A 12,526-nucleotide genomic window follows, 5' to 3' on the forward strand; every position below is an offset into this window, starting at 1 on the left:
TGGTGGCAACGGAGGAAATCATCGATCAGCGAACGGTCCAGCACGTCCCGAGAGGGAACCCAACTCCTTTCCTCAGGACCGTACCCCTCCCAATCCACTAGGTACTGATGACCACGACCCCGAGGACGCATGTCCAAAATCTTACGGACCCTGTAGATAGGTGCGCCCTCGACAAGGATGGGGGGGGGAGGGAAGACGAGCGGGGGCGCGAAGAACGGGCTTAACACAGGAGACATGGAAGACCGGGTGGACGCGACGAAGATATCGCGGAAGAAGAAGTCGCACTGCGACAGGATTAATGATCTGAGAAATACGGAACGGACCAATGAACCGCGGGGTCAACTTGCGAGAAGCTGTCTTAAGGGGAAGGTTCTGAGTGGAGAGCCAAACTCTCTGACCGCGACAATATCTAGGACTCTTAGTTCTACGCTTATTAGCGGCTCTCACAGTCTGCGCCCTATAAGGGCAAAGTGCAGACCTGACCCTCTTCCAGGTGCGCTCGCAACGTTGGACAAAAGCCTGAGCGGAGGGGACGCTGGACTCGGCGAACTGAGACGAGAACAGCGGAGGCTGGTACCCGAGGCTACTCTGAAAAGGAGATAGCCCGGTCGCAGACGAAGGAAGCGAGTTGTGGGCGTATTCTGCCCAGGGGAGCTGTTCTGACCAAGACGCAGGGTTACAAAAAGAAAGACTGCGTAAGATGCGACCAATAGTCTGATTGGCCCGTTCTGCTTGACCGTTAGACTGGGGGTGAAAGCCGGAAGAGAGACTGACGGAAGCCCCAATCAAACGGCAAAACTCCCTCCAAAATTGAGACGTGAATTGCGGACCCCTGTCCGAAACGACGTCTGACGGAAGGCCATGAATTCTGAAAACATTCTCGATGATGATTTGTGCCGTTTCTTTAGCAGAAGGGAGCTTAGCAAGGGGAATAAAATGAGCCGCCTTAGAGAACCTATCGACAACCGTAAGAATAACAGTCTTCCCCGCTGACGAAGGCAGTCCGGTGATAAAATCTAAGGCTATGTGAGACCACGGTCGAGAGGGAATGGGAAGCGGTCTGAGACGGCCGGCAGGAGGGGAGTTACCGGACTTAGTCTGCGCGCAGACCGAACAAGCAGCCACGAAACGACGCGTGTCATGCTCCCGGGTGGGCCACCAAAAACGCTGGCGAATGGAAGCAAGCGTACCCCGAACGCCGGGGTGGCCAGCTAACTTGGCAGAGTGAGCCCACTGAAGAACGGCCAGACGAGTAGGAACGGGAACGAAAAGAAGGTTCCTAGGACAAGCGCGCGGCGACGGAGTGTGAGTGAGTGCTTGCTTTACCTGCCTCTCAATTCCCCAGACAGTCAACCCGACAACACGCCCCTCAGGGAGAATCCCCTCGGAGTCAGTGGAGGCTACTGAAGAACTGAAGAGACGAGATAAAGCATCAGGCTTGGTGTTCTTAGAGCCCGGACGATAAGAAATCACGAACTCGAAACGAGCGAAAAACAGCGCCCAACGAGCCTGACGCGCATTAAGTCGTTTGGCAGAACGGATGTACTCAAGGTTCCTATGGTCAGTCCAAACGACAAAAGGAACGGTCGCCCCCTCCAACCACTGTCGCCATTTGCCTAGGGCTAAGCGGATGGCGAGCAGTTCGCGGTTTCCCACATCATAGTTACGTTCCGACGGCGACAGGCGATGAGAAAAATACACGCAAGGGTGGACCTTGTCATCAGAGAGGGAGCGCTGAGAAAGAATGGCTCCCACGCCCACCTCTGACGCGTCAACCTCGACAACGAACTGTCTAGAGACGTCAGGTGTAACAAGGATAGGTGCGGATGTAAAACGATTCTTGAGGAGATCAAAAGCTCCCTGGGCGGAAACGGACCACTTAAAGCACGTCTTGACAGAAGTAAGGGCTGTGAGAGGAGCTGCCACCTGACCGAAATTACGGATGAAACGACGATAGAAATTCGCGAAGCCGAGAAAGCGCTGCAGCTCGACGCGTGACTTAGGGACGGGCCAATCAATGACAGCTTGGACCTTAGCGGGATCCATCTTAATGCCTTCAGCGGAAATAACAGAACCGAGAAATGTGACGGAGGAGGCATGAAAAGTGCACTTCTCAGCCTTCACAAAAAGACAATTCTCTAAAAGGCGCTGGAGGACACGTCGAACGTGCTGAACATGAATCTGGAGTGACGGTGAAAAAATCAGGATATCGTCAAGGTAAACGAAAACAAAGATGTTCAGCATGTCTCTCAGGACGTCATTGACTAATGCCTGAAAGACAGCTGGAGCGTTAGCGAGGCCGAAAGGAAGAACCCGGTATTCAAAGTGCCCTAACGGAGTGTTAAACGCCGTCTTCCACTCGTCCCCCTCCCTGATGCGCACGAGATGGTAAGCGTTACGAAGGTCCAACTTAGTGAAAAACCTGGCTCCCTGCAGGATCTCGAAGGCTGAAGACATAAGAGGAAGCGGATAACGATTCTTCACTGTTATGTCATTCAGCCCTCGATAATCTATGCAGGGGCGCAGGGACCCGTCCTTCTTCTTAACAAAAAAAAACCCCGCTCCGGCGGGAGAGGAGGAGGGGACTATGGTACCGGCGTCAAGAGCTACAGACAAATAATCTTCGAGAGCCTTACGTTCGGGAGCCGACAGAGAGTATAGTCTACCCCGGGGGGGAGTGGTTCCCGGAAGGAGATCAATACTACAATCATACGACCGGTGTGGAGGAAGAGAGGTGGCCCTGGACCGACTGAACACCGTGCGCAGATCGTGATATTCCTCCGGCACCCCTGTCAAATCACCAGGCTCCTCCTGTGAAGAAGAGACAGAGGAAACAGGAGGGATAGCAGACATTAAACATTTCACATGACAAGAGACGTTCCAGGAGAGGATAGAATTACTAGACCAATTAATAGAAGGATTATGACAAACTAGCCAGGGATGGCCCAAAACAACAGGTGTAAAAGGTGAACGAAAAATTAAGAAAGGGTTTCGCTATGATTACCAGAGACAGTGAGGGTTAAAGGTAGCGTCTCACGCTGAATCCTGGGGAGAGGACTACCATCCAAAGCGAACAAGGCCGTGGGCTCCCTTAACTGTCTGAGAGGAATGTCATGTTCCCGAGCCCAGGTCTCGTCCATAAAACAGCCCTCCGCCCCAGAGTCTATCAAGGCACTGCAGGAAGCTGACGAACCGGTCCAGCGTAGATGGACCGACAAGGTAGTGCAGGATCTTGAAGGAGAGACAGGAGTAGTAGCGCTCACCAGTAGCCCTCCGCTTACTGATGAGCTCTGGCTTTTACTGGACATGAAGTGACAAAATGACCAGCAGAACCGCAATAGAGACAGAGGCGGTTGGTGATTCTCCGTTCCCTCTCCTTAGTCGAGATGCGGATACCCCCCAGCTGCATAGGCTCAGCACCCGAGCCGGCGGAGGAAGATGGTAGTGATGCGGAGAGGGGGGCAACGGAGAACGCAAGCTCCTTTCCACGAGCTCGGTGACGAAGATCAACCCGTCGCTCTATGCGAATAGCGAGTTCAATCAAGGAATCCACGCTGGAAGGAACCTCCCGGGAGAGAATCTCATCCTTTACCTCCGCACGGAGACCCTCCAGAAAACGAGCGAGCAAAGCCGGCTCGTTCCAGTCACTGGAAGCAGCAAGAGTGCGAAACTCAATAGAGTAATCTGTTATGGATCGATTACCTTGACATAGGGAAGACAGGACCCTGGAAGCTTCCTCTCCAAAAACAGAACGATCAAAAACCCGTATCATCTCCTCCTTAAAGTCCTGATACTGGTTAGTACACTCAGCCCTCGCCTCCCAGATTGCCGTGCCCCACTCACGAGCCCGTCCAGTAAGGAGAGATATGACGTAGGCGATACGAGCTGTGCTCCTGGAGTAAGTGTTGGGCTGGAGAGAAAACACAATATCACACTGGGTGAGGAACGAGCGGCATTCAGTGGGCTCCCCAGAGTAACACGCCGGGTTATTGATTCTGGGCTCCGGAGATTCGAAAGCCCTGGAAGTGGCCGGTGGATCGAGGCGGAGATGGTGAATCTGTTCTGTGAGGTTGGAGACTTGGGCGGCCAGGGTCTCAACGGCATGTCGAGCAGCAGACAATTCCTGCTCGTGTCTGCCTAGCATCGCTCCCTGGATCTCGACGGCTGAGTGGAGAGGATCCGAAGTCGCTGGGTCCATTCTTGGTCAGATTCTTCTGTTATGCACGTGAGTGAGGACCCAAAAGCGGTTTAACAAAAACAGAGTCCTTTAATGTCAAAACACAGGTAAGACATAGATCCTCTTCAAATGTATGATGGCAAAATAAACAACCCGCAGAGAGGGCGACAAATGAAACATAAAGTCCTTCTGAATATCACAGAAGAGTTCCCCTTCTAGCAGCAGAGGAGAATAGCTGGGTTAGAATCCCCTTCTAGCAGCAGAGGAGAATAGCTGGGTTGTAGAGGACAGAGGTACCTGATCACACGTAGCATCAGATGAACAGGCAGATTCCGACAGGACAGGACAAGGCTGAAGCAAACGAGACGATAGTTTGGTTCTGGCATGAGAAACTCAAACGAGAATCTGACAAAGACAGAAGCAGGAACAGAGAGAGAAATAGAGACCTAATCAGAGGGAAAAAAGGGAACAGGTGGGAAAAGGGTGAACGAGGTAGTTAGAGAAGATGAGGAGCAGCTGGGGGAAGGAGAGGAAGAGAAGGTAACCTAATACGACCAGCAGAGGGAGACGGAGTGAAGAGAAAGAACAGGAACAAGACATAATATGACAATACATGACATAAACACTTATAAAGTAAGCAACAAATATCAACATACTACTCATCCATGCTGAGAAGGCATCATCCAATGTGCAATCACGCTTGTTCCCCACTTGGAACGAAACATAAGGATTTTGGGCTCTGGACAGTTGAGCTAGTAGACCACCATTCTTACTAGCCCAGCTGCCCTGGTGCAAAGTCTGTGCCCTGAGATATTAGATAAGACAAAATGTCACTAGCCAGCAGGCTAGTTAAACACATTTTCAACTAGCCCGGTCTGGAAACTAATATCCTCAGTAAAAATGTTGTCCACCCGCTAATACAAGACTACTATAAGGTCCAGTGCACTACTTTTGAGAATAAAACATTAACAAATTAAATTTAAAATAATTTTTATTTTCACAAATATTTTTTTTTGTTGATATTTTCAAGTGGTGCTGCAATACCCTCAGCCCCCCTACATCCCACGGCTATGATTGGGTGAACTCGTGCACATTTTTATAATGGTCCTAATGGTAAAGGTGTAATTTAATGGATGAATTAGCTTTTATTATCTGATTGTCAAACAAACCACTTCAAAAAGTAGGGTGCCTGTATATTCATCCACTCCAAAATAATGCCAACATCCGAACTTGAACTTCAAATTGGCCTACTGGTAGCCAGTAATGTAGCCTAGTGTGGTAAAATAAATAGGTGTGTAAACTCCGATTAAATGTTTTTATTTTTTTATTATTTAACTAGGCAAGTCAGTTATGAACAAATACTTATTTACAATAACGGCCTAGGAACAGTGAACTTAGAGCATTGAACTTAAACCCAATAGGAATGCTGGATCATGGAGATCTGGATCATGGATCATGGAGAAATGCACTGTAAGTGTAACTATGCCTACTTAACATTTCATTATGTTTCGCAGCGCAGTAAACACCGTTATCTCGGCACACAAATCTGCCATTGCAAAATCGAATGCTTCTAACCGAAAGAGTCAACTATATTTAGGCCTCGGCTACTGTCATGGCTTATAGCCTACTTGTTAGATGGATTGGATGTGTATTGGTGTCTAGCTGAAGGCTAGCTGTCTAGTGATATTGTCGATCATCATCAGGTGATCCAGGAAAGAACACAAATATTGATAAAAAATAATAAAGCTAAATAAATGGTCTACTTCTTGTGGCCACGGACGACACGGAGAATATCAATGCCAGTGCACACCTGAAAAACAAAGCAATGAGCACTCTAAACAGCTGACAGACAAAAGCAACATACTGCCCATACAGTATGTTGCTTATTTTTGGTCACTGGGGAATAGCTTAAAAAATTAACTCTGCAAATAGCACTTCTGAGTGACTTGAAAAGCCATCGTCATTCATAGCTAGCCAGCTAGGTGTGTCAACACACACTATGAGTAACGCGAGTTCCTTTTCAATGTAGCTAAACACTAATTTATTAGTGTTAGCGCAGATAGAACAATCAATCAATCAATCAAATGTATTTATAAAGTCCTTCATCAGCTGATGTCACAAAGTGCTGTACAGAAACCCAGCCTAAAATTCCAAACAGCAAGCAATGTAGGTGTAGAAGCATGGTGGCAGGAAAAACTCCCTAGAAAGGCCAGAACCTAGGAAAAAACCTAGAGAGGAACCAGGCTATGAGGGGTGGCCAGTCCTCTTCTGGCTGTCCTGGGTGGAGATTATAACAGAACATGGCCAAGTTGTTCAAATGTTCATAGATGACCAGCAGGGTCAAATAATAATAATAATCACCGTGGTTGTAGAGGGTGCAACAGGTCAGCACCTCAGGAGTAAATGTCATTTGGCTTTTCATAGCCGATCATTCAGAGTATCTCTACCACTCCTGCTGTCTCTAGAGAGTTGAAAACAGCAGGTCTGGGACAAGTAGCATGTCCGGTGAACAGGTCAGGGTTCCATAGGAACAGGCAGAACAGTTGACACTGGAACAGCAGCACAACCAGGTGGACTATGGACAGCAAGGAGTCATCAGGCCAGGTTGTCCTGAGGCATGGTCCTAGGGCTCAGATCCTCCGAGAGAGGGAAATAAAGAAATAAAGGAGAGAAAGAAAGAAAGAGAGAAAGAAAGAAAGAGAGAGAAAAAGAGAGCTAATTAGAGAGCATACTTAAATTCCCACAAGACACCGCATAAGACAGGATAAATACTCCAGATATAACAGACTGACCCTAGCCCCCCGACACATGAACTATTGCAGCATACATACTGGAGGCTGAGACAGGAGGGGTCAGGAGACACTGTGGCCCCATTCGACGATACCCCCAGACAGGGCCAAACAGGCAGGATATAACCCCACCCACTTTGCCAAAGCACAGCCCCCACACCACTAGAGGGATATCTTCAACCACCAACTTACCATCCTGAGACAAGGCCGAGTATAGCCCACGAAGATCTCCCCCATGGCACAAACCCAAAGGGTGGCGCCAACCCGGACAGGAAGATCACGAGTGACTCAGCCCTCTTAGGGACGGCATGGAAGAGCACCAGTAAGCCACAATGGCCCAGCTGTTTCACCGAAAGTATAAATGTGAAGCATCCGGTTGGAGTTTCCTCTCCCAGACAAATATGGTGGGGATAGGAAGCTCAGTAGCTGGCAGTGGGAGATAAGGAGCGAGTTGGAACTGGACATTCTGCTGATTAAACAGTCAATCTCAATACAGTTTTCTGTTCCCAAGACTACAATATGTTACAAACAGACTCAGTGGACTAAGTTTAGTAGACTTTACACTTTGCCAAAGTTTTTAAAAATGGTGTTGTTAAGAAGGGCAAATTGAGTCATTGCCCACGCACACTACACAGAGTAGGCGTTCCCTAACATAATATGCAGGATAACACAAGAACTAGCTAGGTAGCTTGCTTGGCCTCTCTAGCTATAGGCCTAAACTATTGAACACATGATGATGATGATAACTAGCATAGGGTAACGTAGTGTCTAATGCTAAATTGTCATACATTCTTCTTCTCTACCGCAGATTTTCACATGGTCGCAGACTCTAGGACAAGAAAGAAACAAAGGAAGACAGAGAGTTGTTGATTTCCATTGTTACTTGTAATATAAAAAAGAGGAGAAAAAGACAATCCAATTTTTCTAAATTAGCTATCTGGCTACTCACGATTCTATAGGCTACATATTTGATTCACCACTAGAATAGTTATTTTGATGTTATATCTTGGTTTAATCGAATTAATCAAATCATTAATCTAACAATAAAAATGTAACAAACAATACAACTTTTTTTTTTTGCAAAAAATGTTAGGTATGTTTTACATGTTGCAATAATGTTGACTAAAGAAGAAGCTCACCTATTGTTTGTATGTATTTTCACTTGGTAATGAGTAGTAGGCCTAAGTAATTATAGAAAAGGCCATATCCTGTGTAATTCATAGTAATGACATTGTACTTATGCTTATATTACATGTACTCTGTGGTGTACTAGTGTGTTTATTTGGCAGTTGGATGGCCCTTCCAGAAAGTAAAAAAATGAGGGCCAGGTTGTCAGGACGGGTAATGTACTGTACTGTATAAGTACACATGAGTACACATGAGTACACATGAGTTACAAGTAAGTACCCCACAAGATACACTTTATTTTAACTAGCTAAATCCTGTGTAAAAACGAGTAATTAGTGTCTTATTCCTCATCTGGATCTGTTTTTGTAAACTCAACCAAGTTAATCCCGATGGTATGCTTTATTTTGGGGGCAAGTGCTACAAGGTTGACTGGAGATATATTTTGAACAGTGCATATTCATGGGTGGTAAGTAATTAGAGCCTATTGAACATAGGCTATAATCTCTCAGACACCCAGGGCATCCACAAAGGATCCCAACCTTTGTCACAGTTGCTAATGAATCGGAGCCAGCTGAGAAGAAGTAAAACAATAAGTTGGTGAATTTAGTAGAAACCTGCCCACTTGTAACAAGCATGGTAACAAGCATTCATTGTTACACTTCTGTAATTACAGAACACAATTACACTGTAACTATGAGGTGATACAGTTAACTACAATACTTGTTACAGTATAATTACGCATGTAATTACAATGCAACAAGGACCCCTTTAAAGGAAGTGTTACCGTAAATGTATTCAGTTGTTGTTGTTTTTTTCGTTGAAGTATGTAATTATTTAGATCAGACAGAACATGTGATATAAATCTAGTATGAGCGCCACCTGCAAATTCACTTCAAAGCTTTGCCTCCATCTAGTGGAGATAAGGGAATATTTGAGTAGTGAATCATGAGAAACTAAACTGAGAAACCGAACGTGTTTTGACTTGATGGTAGGTGATTGATTTCCATAATGGGCTCACACCGATAAAGCTACTCACATCAATGCGAACGCACGGGACCGCCACTTGGGTTTTGACCAGTGACGTCACAAAGGCAATTGCCATAGAAAAATAATTCTAGTGAAATACAATTCTAAAGTTCTAGTGACATGAACTGTATTCTAAAATAGGTTTATCGATCACTTTTCTCACATACGCAGATCTTGTTTTCTGTAGGCTGTTGTGGATTCGTATAGTTTAAGTATATTTTTAGGTCCTTGGATCAACAACTGGAGAAATTCAAGAGATCCCATGAGTAATAATGATAAATTATGAGATTAAGATGATGTTCTCTTGTTTTTAGCTTTTCTCGCAAATTACTTTTCTTTTTAAAAATCCAGTTGCCTATATGACTGATACAAACCCTCAAGTCCCAGGGATGGAGGACCAGCATAGCACTGTAAGTAGCCCACAATGTTTCATTGTTGTAACAGCAGATGCATGGTTTTGTAATCTGCCTATCTATCAGGTAATTGACAGCACTTGATCTCTCTTATCACTTTACTCAAGTACAACTGGCAGTTTTCTGACATTTTGCCCATTAATGTAAGTGTTGGGCTGCTTGACTGGAATGAGAAATGTAATTTATATACACTGAAAATAGTTTTTTCATAAGTCACACGTTTTGTCTAAAATGGCACGCTATCCACTATGTAGTACACTGCTTTTGACTAGGGCCTGACTATTTTTGAACAGGCCTAGTCAAAAGGAGTGCACTATATAGTGAATAAGGTGCCACTTGGAATGCACCCATGAATGATGATACTGTCCACCTCCAGTCTTCCTCCAGTTCCTCTGGCTGTAGGGAGACAAGTCAGGCTGTAGTGGCCTCTGGATCCAGAGTCAGTGGAGAGCAGCGTCCTCAGAAACCAAGCAAACAGCGCTCCCAACAGGGCTTCAGTGTACTACAGAAACTGTCTGCGGAGTAAGTTCAGTTACAGTGTATGTAAACTGATGGTTTTTTATATGTGTCGTTTTTTATTGTGTATAACCACTCCACAAAAGAAGTTCCCTAAAAAAAAATAACATTTGTTTTATTTTAATTAAATGTAATATAATAAGAAGCCTAATGTGAAATATGTTACAAATGAACGAAGTGCAGGTAATTATAACTACATAATCCTCCTGTTGACAATCTCAGAGAACAGAGGATCGCGAATGAATGTCTACATGGTGTGGTGAGTCTAACCATTATGTAGAGTTAAAGGGGCAATCAGTCGGTGCGATATCGATTTTTGAACTTATAAATTAATTATATATTCTTCAAGAATCAATGGGTACATAAGTTATAAATGCCTCATGAGCTTAGTTTGACTGCCGTACCCCATCAGAACCCAAAATATAAGCTTGTTTGTATTTATTTGTAAGCAAAGTAAATGTAAACAAGCCCAAAACATGGCTCAAAACAAGATCAAAACAAAAGTCTTGATATCATGGATGTTCAATCCTTGGCATCCTCTATTTATGAATTTGAAAGTGGTTACATTTCTCCAAACCCATCCCTCAGCTTTTTATTGAAACAGGGGCATTCTGTTTTGTTACTTTTTCTACTGCTGATTGCCCCTTTAAGGTATTAGTTATTAATATAAAATATTAGTTCAGAGATTTCAGTAACTATCCTTTCAGTCACATTGAAAAAGGTTCCCATGTATCTCATTGCCGACTAAAGCGTTATGAATTGATTCAACGTCTCAACAACACATTGGTTAAAAAGGAACCTCCACTGAAATGTTTTTATTTGCTCCTTTCTTCAAAATTCAGATTAGTTTGGAGGACCTGAGTCACGCCTCGGATGGCATCATCGACTGGGTGTTGACCGTCACCACTGAAGTTCTCCTCCCTTCCATCTCCCTGTGCAAAGCTCTGAGAAGCAGATCCACCTCCAGATCCTCTAGGACCTCCTCCAGCACTAAGCAGGATCCACAGAGAAGGACCCCATCAGAGGCCTCGCTGCTACAGGCCCCATCAACATCAACATCATCAACACCTCCACACTCTGGTGCCTCCCCAGAGAGACTGAGAATCATCCGCAAAATGTCCAGCTTCCTCACAGGCCAGGGTGAAGCTACTGGTCGCCTTCTGGGGAGACAGCCCCTTGGATCCCTTTTAGGTGGAGAGGTGAGGACGGATGCTGAGTTAGAACACATGGCCAGCAGGGTATTGGCTGTGGTTCTACAGGGGGTATGGACTATGACATCAGAAGACACCAGCGACCCTGAGATGGGGGCTCTTCTCTCAGGCATTCTCAAGAACATCCCCATGGTGTTGAATTCTGCTGTAGCTGCAGCTAGAGAAAGCTCTGAAAGTCAGAGTCTCTTGGAGATGGTTGACATTGGACAGAGAATCAACCCAGGGTCTTTCCTCTCAGACGAGCACATCAGCCGTATTTGCTCAGACATGGTGACCAGCGCGTACAGCACCGCCAGGTTCTCTGTGTTGGAGGACAAATCTCTAGGCTTCACTGATGACAGAACCCTGTCTCCTCCATCACCGCTGTGTCAGAAGTCCCAGTGCTGCCTGGCGGCTGGGGAAGAGACAGGCAGGGCTCCCTCTCTCTCATGTTCCTCACACTGCAGCCAGACGTCAGGGCAAAGTACTTCCTCCTCCTCCTCTGGTCGTCAGAGTCCAGACGAGTTCTTCACTCCTGAGGTGAAGCAGAGGATTATCATGGCTGTGGAGGGCATCATCACAGAGGGCAGTGAGGACGAAGCCTCTGGATCCACTGAGCTGTGTGAAGCTGTGTCACTAGGCTCTCGCCGCACCACTCCCACTACCAGCCTGGCAGCCAGCAACATTTTGTCTGTTGTTCTGCACAGCCTAAAGGACACTATCGGTGCTGTTCTGTCCAAAGAGGTCGCCAGGCCAGAGTTGGAAAAGGCTATCAGCCAAAGCCTGGTCAACTCTGTGATGGTGACCCTGAAGAGTCTGCTGATGCTAGATGCCCAGTTTCCTGTGGTGCAGGGGGACAACTCAACCCTGAAGACCACAGAGCAGATCTCACATGGAACCATGGAGACCCCAGAGCTGATCCCAGCTATAACCATGGAGAGCTCAGAGCTGATCCCAGCTGTAACCAGGGAGACCTCAGAGCTGATCCCAGACAGAACAATGGAGACTCCAGGGTGTTCCTCAGACATAGCTGTGGATAAGAACCACATCTCCATCCAAGATGAGGACATGGCTTATGAGGCCAACATCACTGCCAACTCTATCTTTTCCTCCATCGTGGATCTGGGGAATCCCAAAATGGACAGAGGGTCCACCTCATCCAGGGGGGGCTCTCAGTATACATGCCCCATGCGTGCCTTCCTGGACTCCAAGGACCTAGCAGGGTTCCTTCGGAGCCCTAACCTCCGCCACTTCTCTCAGCAACTGATCCGGCACGTGGCGCAACTG

The sequence above is a fragment of the Oncorhynchus mykiss genome, chromosome 12 (genome assembly GCF_057628025.1).
Source record: "Oncorhynchus mykiss isolate SJ-2025 chromosome 12, ASM5762802v1, whole genome shotgun sequence".
Lineage (NCBI taxonomy): Eukaryota > Metazoa > Chordata > Actinopteri > Salmoniformes > Salmonidae > Oncorhynchus > Oncorhynchus mykiss.